This window comes from Rhinopithecus bieti, unplaced genomic scaffold (assembly GCF_001698545.2).
Source record: "Rhinopithecus bieti isolate Rb0 unplaced genomic scaffold, ASM169854v2 scaffold_48739, whole genome shotgun sequence".
NCBI lineage: Eukaryota > Metazoa > Chordata > Mammalia > Primates > Cercopithecidae > Rhinopithecus > Rhinopithecus bieti.
The window spans coordinates 201,470-219,306 of NW_016820251.1; the positions used below are offsets into that span (position 1 = coordinate 201,470).

Genomic DNA, 17,837 nt, shown 5'->3' on the forward strand with positions numbered 1-17,837 from the left:
TATAATTATTATTTTTAATTATATTTATTCTTTTTTTGAGACAGGGTCTCACTTTGTCACCCAGGCTGGAGTGCAGTGGCTCGAACACATCTCAAAATAGCTGGGACTACAGGTGCATGCCACTACACCAGGCTAATTTTTGTATTTTTTGTAGAGACAGAGTTTTGCCATGTTGCCCAGGCTGGTTTCAAACTTCTGAGCTCATGCAATCTGCCTGCCTTCGTCTCCCAATGTGCTCATACAAGTATGAGCTACCACACCCAGCAGAAATATCTAATTTGAAAATACACAGTCTCCTAAGTATTTATTATACATAAGCCCAGAAAAGCAAAGAGCACCTTCATCTTTAAGAATGACAGGAATCAAAAATCAAGCCAAGGTCATGCTAAATTTATATTACCGAAATATTCACCACACCAACCTCTGTGAGCAGGTCGTCTCACTATCTACAATCAGAAATTCCACTGCAAACCCTAATCCTAACAATGCTATAAAATTTAAACTGCAAGCCATAAAGGAAATTTTGGGATGCTTATTTTCATTCAACAAATATTTACCGAGTATTTACCATGTACTAGACATAGGTACAGGTCTAGGTGCTAGAACTACAGTGATGAACTTGCCCTCAAAAAGATCCCATCAGGACTCTTAATGATCTATCTAATTCCATTACCCACAACTTTCTATAGTACAGTTTTAATACTGATTTAAAAGAATGTTTTTTTCAATCTCAGGAAAACCACAAAACAGCTGATTTATCAGCAGTTATGTTTTATAAAGTCACTTCAAATAGTGAACCACTGCTTCCAAGACAAATACAGTTATGGTCTGCCAGCCTCTGGTCACAAGACTTTCATCAACCAATCGATACATAGTTTAGTTTTTTGTATGTTTCTCTTTCAAGACACCTTATTTAATATACATCTCTGATTCATTAACATTGCACTAACAGCCAACAGCATTATACTCATGCCTGAACTCAGCTTATTTAACACATGAATTTTTTCCATAAAGCTTATCACACCTCTCTTGCACTTAGGACCACTAGGCAGCAGCACATCAGCCCTACGCTTGGGGGCCATTTTAAATAGTGAAATCACCAGGAAAAGGTAATAAATAGCTTGCAAAAGCAAGCTTTTCGTCAGAAAGCAGAGAACCACCTTATTCAACCTCAACTGGGAACATGCACATTGGGTGACTTAAAATTTTTGCCACTCTGGGTATGCACATGTCTGTGAATGACTGGGACTACTGAGTTTAGGGTTAAAGCAAGTAAATTTACAAATATGGAATATCTGAATAATGAGAATAAATTCTAATTGGTGAGGGGGATTTTCTCTTTAAAAGTACTCTAGCTAATAAATGAATAAGAAATGACAACTAAATTATTTTATAACCATTACACAACTCTTAGTAAATTAATGGACTAGGCAAGAATCATCAATGACTGCTAACGTTCCAAAAAGAAAGACAACCTTTGATCTTCCCAATGGAAGAAAAAACAATAGAAACCGAATCTGATCAAACCTCTGCATCTCACTACCAATTTAGAGGAAAGATATGGGACGTTTTCACTCTTTAACATTAAGATACTCCATTTGTTAATCTGATGTCCTTAAGGAAAAGAGTCATTTTATTCAATTCTGTCTCCCTAATATCTATTATAACACATACCAGTCAACACTGATTAAAAGTTTCTTAAATAAATAAGTGAATAAATGAATAAATGACTGAACAACCTCTTAGAAATTTAAGAATGTTAATTTATACGATCATCACTTTTTCAAATAAAGGAGTAAAGAGAAAGTCATGGGCAGACAGGCAATTTATAGCTCTAAGAGATATTACAGGTGAAATAACACTCCACAAATCAAAGGTCATTTACATGCGGATTTCAACTCTTCAAAACAAAGCTATGAGCCAGAAGAAAAAGAAATTCACTAAAGGAGGTCACAAATGTATATTCTCTTCATTAAACAATAAGAGCCTCTAAATTCCACTTGAGTCAGATACTTTCATTTTTAAATAACTCTAATAAGTTTATAATAGAATACAAATTAAAACAGAAAACTGAAGTAACTAGTAAAATTATGACTGAGTACAAGGAAGACAAACAACTTTATCTTCATCAATAGGTTTATAGACATCTCTTCAAAACAGCACTTTATAGCTGAGGTTCAGAATGAGAGCCCTAAACTAACAAGATTCGAATATGTTCAGAAAAGACGGAGAAAACAGTACTACTTTATAAAGTTTGTCATTAAAAGAAAAAAATAAAATAAAATAAAATGTATTTTGGTAAAAGGCTATGCTATTTATCTACCAGATCATTCCCTATAATGCTAACTAAATGAGAAAGTACATCCAGAAAAGTCAGTGGTTGTATCACACGTGGTTCTCATAACAAAGTTATATTATTATTCTCAACTACAGTGATAATTTTCTAAAGTATAAAAATATATAACTACTAATACACAGCCTAGTATATGCAAAGGCCACAAATTTAAAAGGCTCATTTAAGGGTAATGATGTTTGGGTAAGTATGTGTCAACTCTCCTCACAGAACAGATTTAATATAACTGATTGTAAATTATAAATAAGTTAACAACTTCAAAATTCTAGAATGAAACGTCCAACAGATGATAGAAACAAGCTGAAAGTACTACTACTTCTCTGGAGATAGGGTTTCCTTCTGCCCAGCTAAATCAAGAGACTTCTTCCCCCAAACTATGAAAGCCTTAAGAGAGAGACAGAGAATTGACCCAAAGGTACCTTAAATCCCAATGTCAACACAAGGTTTTAAAAGCCTAGTTTTTCTTATAGAGATCAGGACTACATTACTTGAACAAGAAACAATAGTTTAGAACACAATGAAGATTGCATTCATTCAAAAATGAGGCTCCCGTAAATCAGTATTTCTAAATGACAGATCTACAGCAATAAAAATATCACATTCAGGATATTACTATACCAGTATTGCTGGTGTGCAATCAAGCTAACAAACCAAAGTGATTCAATACAGCCAACTTAAATTTTAGAACTGCTTACTACTAGAACTCTTCTATATCGCCAGTGGGAATAAAAAGGGTACTGCCACTTTGAAAAATAGTTTGGCAGTTTCTTATAAAGTTAAACACACACTTGCCATATGACCCAACAATCCTAACTTCAGCATCTTACTCAAGGAAAAAAAAAATTATGCTCATAGACACACACACACACACAAACCCTGTACATGAATGAAACATTTCTTAATGGGCAAATAGATAAACGTGGTGAGGTACATCCATATAACAGAATATTGCTCAGCAGTAAAAAGAAACCACTGACACTCGCTACAATATAGATGATTCTCAAATGCATTCTGCAAAGTGAAAGAAGCCAGAATCAAAAGGTTATATAACACATGATTCAATTTATATGATATTCTAGAAAAAGCAAAATTATAGAAAGAGAAAACAAATCAGTGGCTGCTAGGAGTGGGAGAAGTTGACTACAAGGGGAATTTTAAGGGGTGATAGAACTGTTCTGTGTTTTGATTATTGGCAGAGTGAATTTTAGAGAGAAAACTAATATAAAATATCTTAAAATCATAAGTAATCTGAAATGCTAAAAAAAAAAAAAAAGAAGAAGAAAGAATAGTTTCCTCTACCAAACGTTCTGGCCCCATGATACATTTAATTTTAGACTTCTGCCATTAATAAAAAAAAAAAAACTGTATTTCTAGGCGGATGGACTCATGCCTGTCATCAACAGCGCTTGGGAGGCCAGAGTGGGGACCATGCAACTTGAGGCCCAGTTCAAGACAGCCTGGCAATATAGACCAAGACCGCTGTGTCTACAAAAAGATAACATAAAAATAAAAATCAATTGTCAGGGCATGGTGGCGTATGGCTTGTAGTCCTGGCAACTTTGGGCGGGCTGAGGTGGGAAGTAATCACCTGAGCCCAGGAAAGTTCTGAGGCCTGCAGTGAGCCAATGATTATACTACTGGCAACTCCAGCCCTTGGCAACGGAATGAGACGCCTAATCCTTCTTAAAAATAAAGTTTTAATATTTCTGGTAAGTATTGTCTTCACCATTTTTTTTTTTTTTTCTTTTTTCTTGAGACAGCGTCCTTGCTCGTGCCCAGGCGTGGAGTGCAGTTGTGCACGACCTGGAATCACTTGCAAGCTCCCGACTCCCGGGTTCACACCATTCTCCTGCCTCAAGCCGCTAAGCCGAGTACTGGAGCACAGGTGCCCGCCACCGAACCCTAATTTTTTTTTTTGTGGTATTATAGTAGCAGACTGGGTTTCACCAATGGTAGGCCAGGAGGTCCCCTTTTTTCCAAAATCTCCTGAACCTCGTGATCCACCTGCAATCAGCCTCCAAAAAGTGCTGGGAAATTACAGGCGTGAGCCACCACGGGGCAGTAAATTTCCAAAATTTTTAAAGCCTGAGCAGCTAAGCCCCAGATGCCCTTGTGTTTTATATTTATTTTAATTGGAAACACTTTTATGTGTTTGAAGATTGTCTCATACAACTGTACAATGCAAACCTGGCCAGGCGTGGGTGCCTCACGCCTGTAATCCCAAACACTTAAGGAAGGCTGAGGTGGGCAGATTCGCTTGAGGTCAGAGGGTTTTGAGAACCAAACCTGGTCCAATATGGTCAGAAAAATACAAAACTTAAGCCTTGGGCCATGGTTGGAACAGACGCCTATAATCCCAAAGAATGTACTTGGGAGGCTGAGGCGGAGCAAGTTGGCTTCAACCCAGAGACGAGGCCATAGTGAGCCGAGATCGCACCACTTGGCACTCCAACTCTGGGAGAAACAGAGTGAAGACTCCACTCAAAAAAAAAAAACAAAAAAAAAATGCAAACAACTGGTGTAAGGATAAGCTTGGGTAACCTGGCAAGGCGTTTTGTAATCCAAGGTTTTCTCCGCATGTTTTAACATTCTCGCCTGATTTTAAAAAAAAAAAAAAAAAAAAAAAAAAAAAGGCCGGGCGCGGCTGGGCTTCAAGCCCTGTTAATCCCGCACTTTTTGGGAGGACAGAGAAACGGCGATCACGGGTCACGCGAGATTCGAGACGCAATCCTGGCTAACACGGTTGAAACCCCGTCTCTACTAAAAATGCAAAAAAAACTAGCCGGGCCGAGGTGGCGGCCGCCTTGTTATCCCAGCCCTACTCGGGAGGCTGAGGGCAGGAAGAATTGGCGTTAAAACCCGGGAGGCGGAGCTTGCAGTGAGCTGAGATCCGGCCCTGCACTCCAGCCTGGGCGACAGAGCGAGACTCCGCCTCAAAAACAAAAAAAAAAGAAAAGAAAGAAACAATCTATTCAACAAATAAGTGATCATTAAAGACCTATTATGTGCTAAAGACAGGAAATACAAATGGCAAACAAGACAACCCGCCTGACATCACATAGTTTAAGCAAGCAACAAAAGAAAATATGACACGAACGACAATAGAATTCGAGTGCTTTCCGAGCACAAAGCCAGTGCATATAACCTAACTGTGTAAATTTTAAACCTTATTCTTGAGGTGGAGAAGAATGGCTACCTGTAAGTTTCACATGCTCCTATTAGGATCTAGAGAGTGCCTGTCATCTTGTTGAACTTGAAAACATAGCTTAAAATGCATACAACACTAGTGCTCCCCCTCCCATTATCCTTCAGTGTTTAAGGATGGAAAGAAAGCAAAGAGACCACATACACAGAACACTACCTCTGCATAAGAGGTACAATAACCATTCCCTTAAAACAAAAGTCCTCTTTAGGGAACTATAATACTAAAATATGTAGATTTATTTGTCACCTTTCTGGCAGGCAGAAAATTTTCTGATACAGAATACCATAACTACAAGTTTTTCTCCTTGAGGAATATTATCGTACAGTGGGGGAGGAAGAGGAAGAGGAAAAGAACTGAGAAGAACCAGAAAGTATGGGAATAGGAACTGGAGGCAAAAAATAAGAATAAGCCAAAGCAGATATAAATATATTTGAAATGAAGTCTTAAAAACAAATTAAGGAAGTTTAAGGAAACTAAAACAGAGGCATTGCAACCACACCCCTGCTTCTTTCTATTATTAAAAAAGGAAGCCAAGATATGTAAAAGAGAGGGCTGCCTGTAGGCGCTTTGGCATGAAGTTATCATGTGCAAAGGTAAAATTATGTAACCCCAAGGACTAAAAAGAGTGTTTGATGAATACTCAGTTATGCCAAAGTTACCGAAAACATTTTCCATCTCAAGCATCCTAATTACACAACGCTTCTGGGACTACAGTGACCAGAGTTAATAACTTAGTGTCAAAAACCCAGGAGAGCTTTCAACAACTGTTAAAGAAACTAACACAGATTCAAACAAAATGCCATTTTGCATTTATATATTTACAAGAAAAAAGGCAGAAGAAATTTACTAGCATCTTACTGAAACTCCACCTCAGAGAAGTAAGATATGGAGTAGTTTCTATTAAGGGGCTGATGCAGGTCCATAGCTCGTTTTCCAACATTCTGGCAGTCAAACATGTCTTAGAATTCAGAATGTCTGGAGATTTTTGACAGGTGATACAGTGGGTATACACCATATATTTAACAACACCTCTAGAGAAGGCTGGGATAGTACAGAAAAGCCTGGGACAGCACACTATAATCAAACATTTGCTATTTCCACAATGAAACCTTTAAATATATGAAATAAAGAGAACAGTCGGAACAGATTTTGTGAAAAAATCAATTTGTGCCAAACACACGGAAAGTTTTGGTTTTCAGAGTGCTGTGGATGTTAGAACTGTTGAAAAGGAATTACGGTCCTATAGAACGATACTCATTACTCTTTATCATGTACCAATTTTATTGTGGTATTTTGGTGAATCCAGAATAATTCCAAAAGTCTCCTGCTGGTTCACACAACATGTCCTCTAAACCCTACCCAGTGCTAAATTTCTGTACCACATTCTCCTATCAGGGCAGTTTTTAGAAATCTAACCCTTGCAATTTATAGAACTGCCAAATCCAATTTTGCCACCACACAAAAAATGTTCATTGAATTGAATATATTGAACTCATACTAAAATGGCTTGCTCTCATTTTGTCACAGAAAAAACACTGTAACTGCTGAGGGCGTTCCAACCCAGGAAGCAACATCAAGTGAGTCACTAAAAGGACCCTAATTTTGTCCTAGATATCGAGATGCAATAACCCAATAAAACCCTATTATCGTAGTGTATTTACGTGTATATATTTCCAAACTATATGCAATATAAACAATATAATCCATATGCAATAAACACAATATACTATAACTAAGGTAAAATATTTTCACTGAGCGGGAAAAAACAGAGACCGTTCCTCATCAACAGTGGTATAAAAAAGAATAAAGCAGTAGAAGTGCAGTTATACTAAATAATCTTTGAAGTCCCTTTTATCCTGATGTTCCATAAAAAATACAACTCAATGACATTGTAAATATGGTAAATATAACCTAAAATGAATAACTTTATTAGTAACACTCTTATAATTTGTAATAACTTTAAAGATATCACTTAGGTCTCCTAAGATTTCCAGAAACAACTTAACTGATGCCTTAATTTATTTTTGATAAATTTCCCCGTAACAAACTTTCCAAGCTTTAGAAATTATTTAACTTTGGCATTATACTTATCAAAGACTGCTAATGAGCAATGAATATAGAGGCCTCACTAAGGATGCTAAGTACAATTGACCCTTGTAATCTATGCATCCTTGGATTCAACCAACCTCAGATTGAGATATTCAGGGGAAAAAAGCATCTGTACTAAACTGAAAGTACAGACTTTTTTTTTTTAACCATTATTCCCTAAACAATACTTCATAACAACTATTTACATAGCATTTACATTGTATTAGGTATCACAAGTAATCTAGGAATAACCTAAAGTATAGGGGAAGGTGTCAAAGGTTACAGGCAAATACTGTGCCATTTAATATAGGTACTTGACTACATCCTTGGAAATTTTTTGTTTTGTTTTGTTTTGTTTTTGAGACAGAGTCTTGCTCTGTCACCTAGGCTGGAGTACAATGGTGCGATTTCAGCTCACTGCAACCTCTACCTCCCAGGTTCAAGCGATTCTCCTGCCTCAGCCTCCCAAGTAGCTGGACTACAGGCGTGTGCCACCACACCCGGCTAATTTTCTGTACTTTTAGTAGAGAAAGGGTTTCACCATGTTAGCCAGATGGTCTCAATATCCTGACCTCGTGATCCGCCTGCCTCTGCCTCCCAAAGTGCTGGGGTGAGCCACAGCACCCAGCTCATCCTTGGATTTTGGTAGCCGTGAGGGGTCCTGGAACCAATTACTGAGGAACAACTAACTGTATGAAGCTATGAACAGAAACCACTACTTTAACTTGATTCTCTTGCTAATATTTTCTTTGCATTTTCTTCTGTGTCATCTTCATACCTCCACTCCAAATTTTAAAAAGACAGTTGGAAAATAAAAGGAAGTCATTTTTTTAAAGGGCTAAGAGGAGAGTGTAAAACAAAGGAGAAATTAGTTATTTTCAACCCTGCAGCACACTGGAATCGTCTGTAGAAATCCTAAAATATATCAATGCCCTAGCCCTTTCCGGGCCCTACTGATTATTTATGGAATATAAATTAGCATGGGTAGGATCCCAACATCTGTCTTTTTTTTTAAGCTGCCAAGAAAACTGTAATATGAAGTTGGGCCAAGAACCACCAATAAAAACTTTCTCCACAAACCCTTCCCTCCTCTCGTCTATTTAGTTAAATGTTAGCATTCCCAGCCCCATAGCAAGGACTGCAGGAACTCTCTTTAAAATTCTCCATTTTACTTCTTTCATTTACTCTGTCACAGAAGAAAAATTACTAATTTTCAAATGGAAATTTGTAAACAAGTGTGTATAGTAAAATTAATTTTAGCTTATTGGATATTCTCATTCCCAAATGCTCAGGATTTCTTTTCAGTCTTCAAAAAACCACCTTCATTAGTAGGGTATTAAGGTAAACAGCAAAGCATACAATAATAAGCAAATACACAATATGCATTATTCTACTTATCAACTTTCAACAGATATCAGAAAATATGCAAAACAATTATCTTAAGGAGTTGATTATATTTCAATACTTTATTAACTACAAACATTTGCAGAATCTCAATTATATAAAGACACATCAGCTACAACATATCCTGATACTCATGTGACAGAAAAGTACTCAGTAAAGATCCTTTTTTAAAATAAAACTGGCATCACAAGATTTCACATCTTTAAGACTTAAAGATTTACATTTTTGAAGTAGGGAGAGTCGGACTGTTGTCAGATTCCCTAAAATAAATGTAGAAAAGAAAATAATGTTTTGTAAAAAATATGCATCTATAAACACTTTTTTTCAATGTCATCTACAACTGACGCCCACTAGTTTCATCTCCAAAACAATACTAGACTATTGTTGTACTCCAAATTAGAATTTGTACTCCAAATTAGAATCTTATTAAAAGGTCCTATAGTCATAAATTTGCACACACTAAGACTTACAGAATACCAGAAATTTTCTCTCTTCTGTCCTGATTACCTAATATATTTGCCTGCCACTTGAAAGTATTCATTGCTAGAATATAAAATAAGTATTTTACAGAAATAGAAAATAAACATGACACAGACTGGCTGTAAAGAAAAAAAAAATTTTCACTTCCCTTTTTACTAAAGGAAATTCTGAATATAATTTTAACTCTAATAAATCACAGTCTAATACACACGCCTAGTATACACCTGAAGTCAAACCAAACAAATAAAAAACTAGATAACACAATAATTCTCAAAATATTCAGAAGTCCACTAATTTTATAACATATATTTGTACCAAAAGATATTATATGGCCAATTTCAACTTAAAACTTTAAGATAAGTAATTTTAATAAATCTAATTTTAAACATAAAGAAAACTGCAAAGCATCAATACACTTGAGGCACACTTTATTCATGGTAATATACAAGGAAAGCAAAGTTACATATTAAAATCTAAACTGGTAGTAAACACATCCCACCCCAAGATTCTACTCTCCTCAAAAAAAAAAAAAAAAAATTACTGTTTTTTCTGCTGGTAGAAATAATGCACAGTGATAGCTGAAAACCCAAACAACATAGAGAAGTATAGGAAGTATAAAAATAAAAATCATCCTAAATCTCACAATTTTATAAGCAACTGTTATTAACACAAATATTATTCCAGAAGATGGATGGGTTTTCATACTCCACATACTTACAACCCATACATATACGTACCTATGTATATATGTATAGCATATATGCACATATATATTCCTTTCATTTACATATATTGACAGTAAAGAAATGTTTAAGATCATTTTCTTGAAAATAAAATAATAAATTGTCCCAAACAGTCTGCTTTTGTATTTTCATTTAAGCAGGCTAGGTTTAAGATTATTGTGTGTGTGTCGGTGTGTGTGTGTGTGTGTGTGTCTATCTTTCTGTGCGATGTTGTCATTGTTGTTGACTGCTTGAGGCAAGCTGAAAAATTTTGTCTGTTTACTTATTTTACTGGAAAAAAAGAAAGAAAAGTTCTGGCTAAATTTTTCCAAAGCCTAAGAACACAGGCATGTGTACTAAAGGTACAATCAATCAGCTGACTGATTTACAGTGGTAGCCCATAGTCCTGAGCAAAACTGCAAAGCAGGCAAGATTATTATGGCCTCCTAATTCTTACTTAGAAAGAGTATTACACTAGTAATCAGGATATAAGAATTCTACTAATCAGGAGTGTGACTTGAGCATTTCAATCTTCCTATGATTCACTTTAATTCTAAAATTCTACGGTTCTTCCCTTTCTCCCCATTCCCTCACCAACTTTGCTGCTCTCGAAATATGTAAAAACCATCCTTTCCTCCAATCTCACTGGTATTCCAGGATTCAAAATAAATCCTTCTGACCAAGAAACTCCCATTTCCTCAATTCACTTGTTCTCCCCAGACATGACAAGCAAAGTAATCAATGAAATCAAAGGTATGGGCAACTTTATGGTGAGGAAGGAAAGCAACAATGCAGAAGAAAATTTTAAATGAGTTTATAGGAACACATTTTTAATTTAAAATTAAATAGCTTCATGAGTTTCATGGAAAAAAATTATAATCTTTCAACTTAACCACCTATTTTATTGACTCAAAGTTAGCCAATGAAAAAATAAAGTAGGGTTTTTAGCTCCTAAAATATTCAGACCCAGACAGGGGCAGTGGGTCACGCCTGTAATCCAGCACTTTGGGAGACGGAAGCAGGAGGATCACCTGAGGTCAGGAGTTCAAGACCAGCCTGGCCAACATGGCGAAACCCCATTTCTACCAAAAATACAACAATTAGCCAGGAAAGGTGGCGAGTGCCTGTAATCTCAGCTACTCAGGAGGCTAAGGCAGGAGAATCACTTGAATCCAAGAGGCAGAGGTTGCAATGAGCCGAGATCACACCATTGCATTCCAGCCTGGGAGACAAGAGTAAAACTCCATCTCAACAACAACAAAAAAAAGTAACTGGCCAGCCACGGTGACTCACGCCTATAATCCCAGCACATTGGGAGGCCAAGGCAGGCAGATCATTTGAGGCCAGGAGTTGGAGACCAGACTGGCCAGCATGGAGAAACCCCATCTATACTAAAAATACAAAAATTAGCTGGGTGCGGTGGCATGTGCCTGTAATCCCAGCTACTTGGGACACTGAAGCACAAGAATCGCTTCAAAACAGGTAGATACAGCGGTCACTATTGATCATCTCTCTAACATCCATATCCCCCAAATTCTTCCTTCCCATAATTTTTTAAAAATATCCTCCCTCTTCCATCTAACACAGAAAAATGTAATCCCAACACCAATTGCAGAAGGTATCTCCTGATTAGTAGAAACCAACCATGATAACCTTACTTTCCTTGAGATAACTAGTTAGGATGTACATGTGATCTAATTCTGGTCAATAAGATATGAAGAGAAAAGTATGTTGGTAGGCTTATGCAAAAGATTTATTTGCTTTTCCAGAGACAGAGACAGAAAGAGAGAGAGAGAGATCCATTCCTTCCTCGGGCCAATGCATGTCTAGATGTGATCTTGCTGCTGGCCTTAGGATGACTCCAACATACAGAAGACACAGAGCCAAGAAAATCACAGAGAGGCAGGCCAGAGCCCTCAAGTATTAGCTTGGAGCCACCCACCCTACCTTCATACTTCAATGTGCCATTTCAGCATCTACTGTAATTCAGCAAGCAATGTGGTTACACCAAAATACATAGCATACCACATATATCGCTCCTTCTCCAACCTGAACTTCCTGCTCCTTCAACTGAAAGTTCTCCTTTCCATTTGGACTGAGCTAGGCGAGATAGGAGGCTCAAGTGCTCCCGTATATATCAAGGGTGCCACATTTCCTCTTCCAAAGAACAATCTCCTCTACCTCAGCATTCCTACTTGGATGGAGGAGATGTTGGAACTATAAGAAGGCTTACCCCTCCAACCCTGACAGTACATAAAAGTTGAAAGGTAGCTTATGAAATCAGATTAGGGACCATATTGGGAAATATGTGAGAACCATAGATTGATCACCTGACTAGACAATTAAACAATTCATTCTAAGGAATGAACCTCTGGGAATACCAGAATCTTCTTCTTTTTTTTTCCTTAAAGAGGATGCTATTAAATAAATCTCTAAGCAGTAGCATAAACTAGGAAAGATGATGTTTTAGAAGCAGACTTCTTTAATATATTACAATTAATCAACGGTTCTGAAGTTAGCCTAAAAGGAAATCATTTCTCAACATCTACAAACTCTATATATTTTATTACAACTAAAACAAAATGTCCATTCACAAGACAATCTTATAATACAGAGGTATGGCCTTTTCTTCAAGTGTGGGTCTATTGATGAAAGTTCTATTTCATTTTCTTGCAAAACCACTCCCCATAAAACAACACCTGTGATTTCCAGTTTCTGTTTCTTAAACACAGAAAGACATTTTACAAACATGTGAAAACTAATATTATTGCAGATTTTTTTAGATTATTAGGTTTTTTTTCCCTGATCATTTAAAATTATTTCACCCTCATCTATTTCAACCATAATTGATTTTGGCTACTCACTTGATTTCAAAGCAGCCAACTGGTTCTCATACAAACACCTTTTTATCTTCGGAGTTCACTCAATAATAATTCATTAAACTATGTGATTACAACATCAAGTGCCGTAACAGTGTGTTGGGTATAAACACACATGTCTCTTGGTAAGTATACAGTAACTGGGGGAAATAAAAGTTCAAGATCAAACTAAAGAATAGGCTACTGTCACTCAATGTAGCATGAGCATCAGTCAGCAAATTCTACAGAGAGAATGAAGACTATCACTTAATCTCGCGAGTGGGTTAAGCAGAGGTCAGGTAAGAGAGATTTTCCTGTAACGGGGTGTTCCCGAGAGTCTTTGCTTGTCTACCCACCAATCCACCCTCTAAAATTCTTATCAGCAACTTCTGAAATGAAGGACAGAAGATTTACACAGTGCCTACTATGTGGCAGGCATCACATAGTCCTTGGCACTTTATATGAATTTCCTTCATTTTGATGAAGAACACAACGGCGGAGTAACGGTAACTCTCTTCCCTTTTTTTCCAAATGTAGCTATTAGCTAAAGAAAGTACTTCCAGGTAACACAAAGTGATCTAAATAAACGTAATAAATTTGAATACAACTTCAACCTCACATTACTACCCTAGAGAAAAAAACATTAAACTTTGCATTTAAGAACAAGAATATCATCAGATCTTATCTCATTCCATTGAAAAGTTATGAAAAATGTGGACATGATTTAGCCACGTGGACATAACTTACTCATAAATTTTCAATAAATTATAACTATGTAAGATATCATTACTAAACAAAGCAACCAAAAAAGTATGTCTTATCTCCCCAATACTTCAATTAATTGTTAAGAATGATTTCTTATAACTAAGATGATAAGCATCAAGTGGCAGGAGAGAGTATAACCAATCACTATGGTCTAAGAACAAATCAATATATATTTTCCTTAGGTTTCATAATAGAAGGGAAGCCCAAACATTTATAGTTGCTAAATCTCAGCTTTCAGAGAGAGCTTAAAAAAAAGAAAGAAAAAATGTCTAACAGCAGCCTCCACTATGTCGCTAAAAGTTATACACTTCTACATTCATCTCTCCTTCCATATTTCCTGAGCAGCTCAGATGCTCCTGAAAATCATTTCACATTAATAAAGCACACTTGATTTCTATACATTAAGAATCCAAGCATAGTTCTGTCCTGCAGATCAGCAAAAGGTGATGCTCTGAGGTACCTTAAATTCCCAGAACCATACCGTCTGCACCTACAGAATCCCACAATTAAAGACAGATACCTCAAAACTGCCACTTCTGAAGAAATTACATCATAAAGAATCAACACTCAGACATATACTATCAATTAATACCACTAATTGCCAACTGCTTGAGAAAAGATCAGAAAAAGGATGAAGACAGAAAATAAGAAAAAATAGATCATTGATGAATTAAGACTTTAAAGTCAGAAAAAAAAAAAAACTGATTCAAATATTCACTCTGCTACTTCCAAGATATATCTTCCACACATTATTTAAACTCCAGAAGACTGTTTCCTGCTCTCAAAAATGAGGTTACACCACCTAACTCATAGAGTTGTCTTAATAGTATCATTTATGGCCTCTATCAAAGTATGCACTTAATAAATTATAGGAGGTATTGTTGTTGTTACTGGGAGGTTGAAGGGAACACAAATTCAGTTATAAGTCCTTTTTGAATACTAAGAAGGGAATAATTAAGGAAGCTAAGAGGGAAATAATTAGGAGGAAAAAACCTTCAATTTTCCCTGTAACATGATTTTACACGCACTTATAAACTGATTTTTTTTCTAAGCACTCCTTTGATAATGACTAAGTGTGGGGTTACATTATTTTAGGGTCATCTAATATTTAAGATGACTTAAAAACTTCACACACATTTATCCGGAACTGTGAAAGTGTCTCATATTATCATCCCTCTGTTACTGTCAATTTTCTTCACGTACAGATTCCTTTATTATTACTTCATTAAAACCACTTTCTGTGAAAACATACACTCTTTACATTTCACTTCATCCACAGTAAATCTCACTATTAACAATAATGTAACTATTCAATGACCTATATTTTGTTATTTAATACTTCAGCATTCCTTCAATTTAGTTTGATACATCCTTTTGGGAAGCCCTTTGGAACAAAACAACCACTTGTTCCATTCTGAAAAACATCTGAACCAATAAACTATACCAGAATAAGTCTACTCCCAGCATGGAGTGGATTACAGGATGGATCAGAGGAGACACAGAGAAGTAACTGGAGAGCTTCTCTTCCTGGGTCACATTTTTACAGTCTGGATTGATTTCATGTATAACCAATTACTAGATTACCAGACACACTCATATTAAAATGCAAATAAATAAATATAATGAAACTATGTATAGATTGTTTTGGATTATATACTTTTCTGCTTTTCTTCAGTAGTGCCAATGATAGACAATTGACTATTTTGTTATAACTTGTTTCCTTAAACTTACTATCCTTATTTGCCTACCTACTGTAGCATAGGTTCCGTACATTTGGACCTTCATGCCTCCAACTGACTCATCTTTAAATACAAGTTGGACTTCCATGGCCTGATCTCCAGCTACTTTCATAGCTTCTCCCACAAAGACCTCCTGGCAAAACAGCCTTATGTCCAGTTCAACAAGCCCTATAACACAATCACATGCCTTTGCTCAGGCTGTTCCCTTCACCGAGGAAACTACCCCCACCATCACTCCCTCCGCCCCCATTTTGCCTATTAAACTATGTTAAGGCCCAGATGGAGTGTTACCAGCTCTACATTCATTCAAAATTTCCCAGTCAAAAATTAGTGTCTCACACACACCCCATGCATCCAATACACCTCCAACAAAACCCACAGGAATCTGTGAATTACCTCTGTGTATGTCTGCTTCTCCCTTGAAGGCAGTACTGAGTCTCATTCATCTTCATATTCTACCCACTGTTCCATCCTTGCCACACAGTAAAGGTGGTCCTGGTTGAATTAATTCCTTGATTCCACTAATCCCAGTTCTTTATTTTCAAGGAAGTAATAAATGCCTTTCACGTACAGAAGATTTTGTTAATATATTGTAAATGCTTGCAAAATCTAATGATGAAAATGTCAATAATTACGTAATGCACTAATGTTTAAGCTGATGAATGGCAGAAGGGGTGGATGACTACAACAAATCATCAGTAAAGATAATCGTTTCTCAAGATTCCCCAAAAAATGTCATTCATAACATTAAAATTAACCTTTCTGTCCCCCATTCTAATAATTACTTCTACTTAATACACATTCAGAAATGCAAGTTCACATAAAGCAGAAGTGTCTGTACATTCTGCTAAGAATATATCTCAAAGCCATACAATGTATTTGATAACATCTTTCTTCCAATGTCCATAAATGTAATTTTTATATTTTATCTTCTGTGCAACTATAAAGATTAGCTATACAAAATAAGATAATTTTATCTTAAGATACAACTGGAGCAAAGTTTGTAAATAATTACAAAATACACTAAGTACATCTCCAAAAAAAAAAGAAAAGAAAGACACAAAGCTATTAAGAATGTCACACACCAGATCTGATTTTTTTGACGAAAAATGATTTCTAGTTTCACATCTTTCTAATTCCACATTATTCTCACAATTCCTGTAATGTTTTTCTTCTAAATGTATGGGGAAAGCCAATATTCCTCGAAGAAACATCTTTAAAAGAAACATCTTTAAAAGCATAGAGTTTTAATTTTATATCCCATCTTAGATATAGTTTGCTATCTCTTATCTCTGTGCGCAAATGTCATTTGAATCGGAAGAATTACAAAAGTTAAAATAATGACTTACTTTCTTAATTCATTAAAAATAAGTAGGTTTATAATTCTCTAATTTAAAGTAGATATTTTAGCAGAAGATTTAAAAGGGGCCACTGAACAGCCTGGGTGATTACCATAAAAGAGTTAAAAGTAATTCACACAGTGTATCAACAGTAGCTGTCTCCCACACACACAGGCACACTCTCTCTCTCCCCCATCTGAACTTTTCCTCCCTAAAACATGAGGTGGGAGAAAGGGAATGACCATGACACAGGCCTAACTACCCCCACCCCACGAATAGACACACATCTCCCTCCTCATCCTGCTGAAAAGAAATGTGGAGGCTATGGACCAAGAGATCCGACGCCTCTCAGTGTCACTTTCCCTGCATGTGGGATAAACAAACAAACCGACACCATGAGAGTAATCATCAGAGTAATTATGTTAACCTTTGACCAATGTCTTAGTTAAGTTTTGAGTTGAGTCAAAGCTCTAACAAACAGGTAAATCCCTGTGTCCCCCCACCCAACCCCTTAAACACTCCAACGGGAAGTTTATCCCTGAACTGAACGCTGGCCCCCGTCACGTCCTCCCAGCCGATGCATGCCTACTTCCTGCCCAAAGCCCCTACTCCAAAGGTAATTGTCCGGACATAGTCAAGGAGCACCGTGGGCGACACTCCCCACCTCCCAATCTCTTCTAAGGAAGCCTCCGCCGGGCCAGCTGGCCCACCTCCCTCGCCGCCCCAGTCGCGCCGCACCACTCCGGCAACTTTTGCATCCAGCCCGGCCCGCCACCCGCGGCCCCCGCTGCCCCCTAGCCCTCCGCGCCCTCAGCCTCTGACTGCGGCCCCTCCGGCCCACGCCTCCTGGCCGCCCGCGCCGGTCTTCGCCCACCCCTCCCCG

At 37.0% G+C, this 17,837-nt stretch overlaps 1 protein-coding gene across 12 annotated transcripts in view; it reads right to left on the reverse strand.

Annotated features, from left to right (window-relative positions):
* Positions 1-17,837, reverse strand: part of CSNK1G3 (casein kinase 1 gamma 3) — a 106,341-nt gene that overhangs the window by 87,611 nt on the left and 893 nt on the right. The window contains exon 2 of one of the 12 annotated variants that reach the window (XM_017859729.1): positions 16,011-16,174. The exons of the other annotated variants lie outside the window; for them this stretch is intronic. The gene's annotated coding sequence lies outside the window, so the exon portion shown is untranslated. The remainder of the gene's footprint in view (positions 1-16,010; positions 16,175-17,837) is intronic. 12 annotated transcript variants of the gene reach the window in all.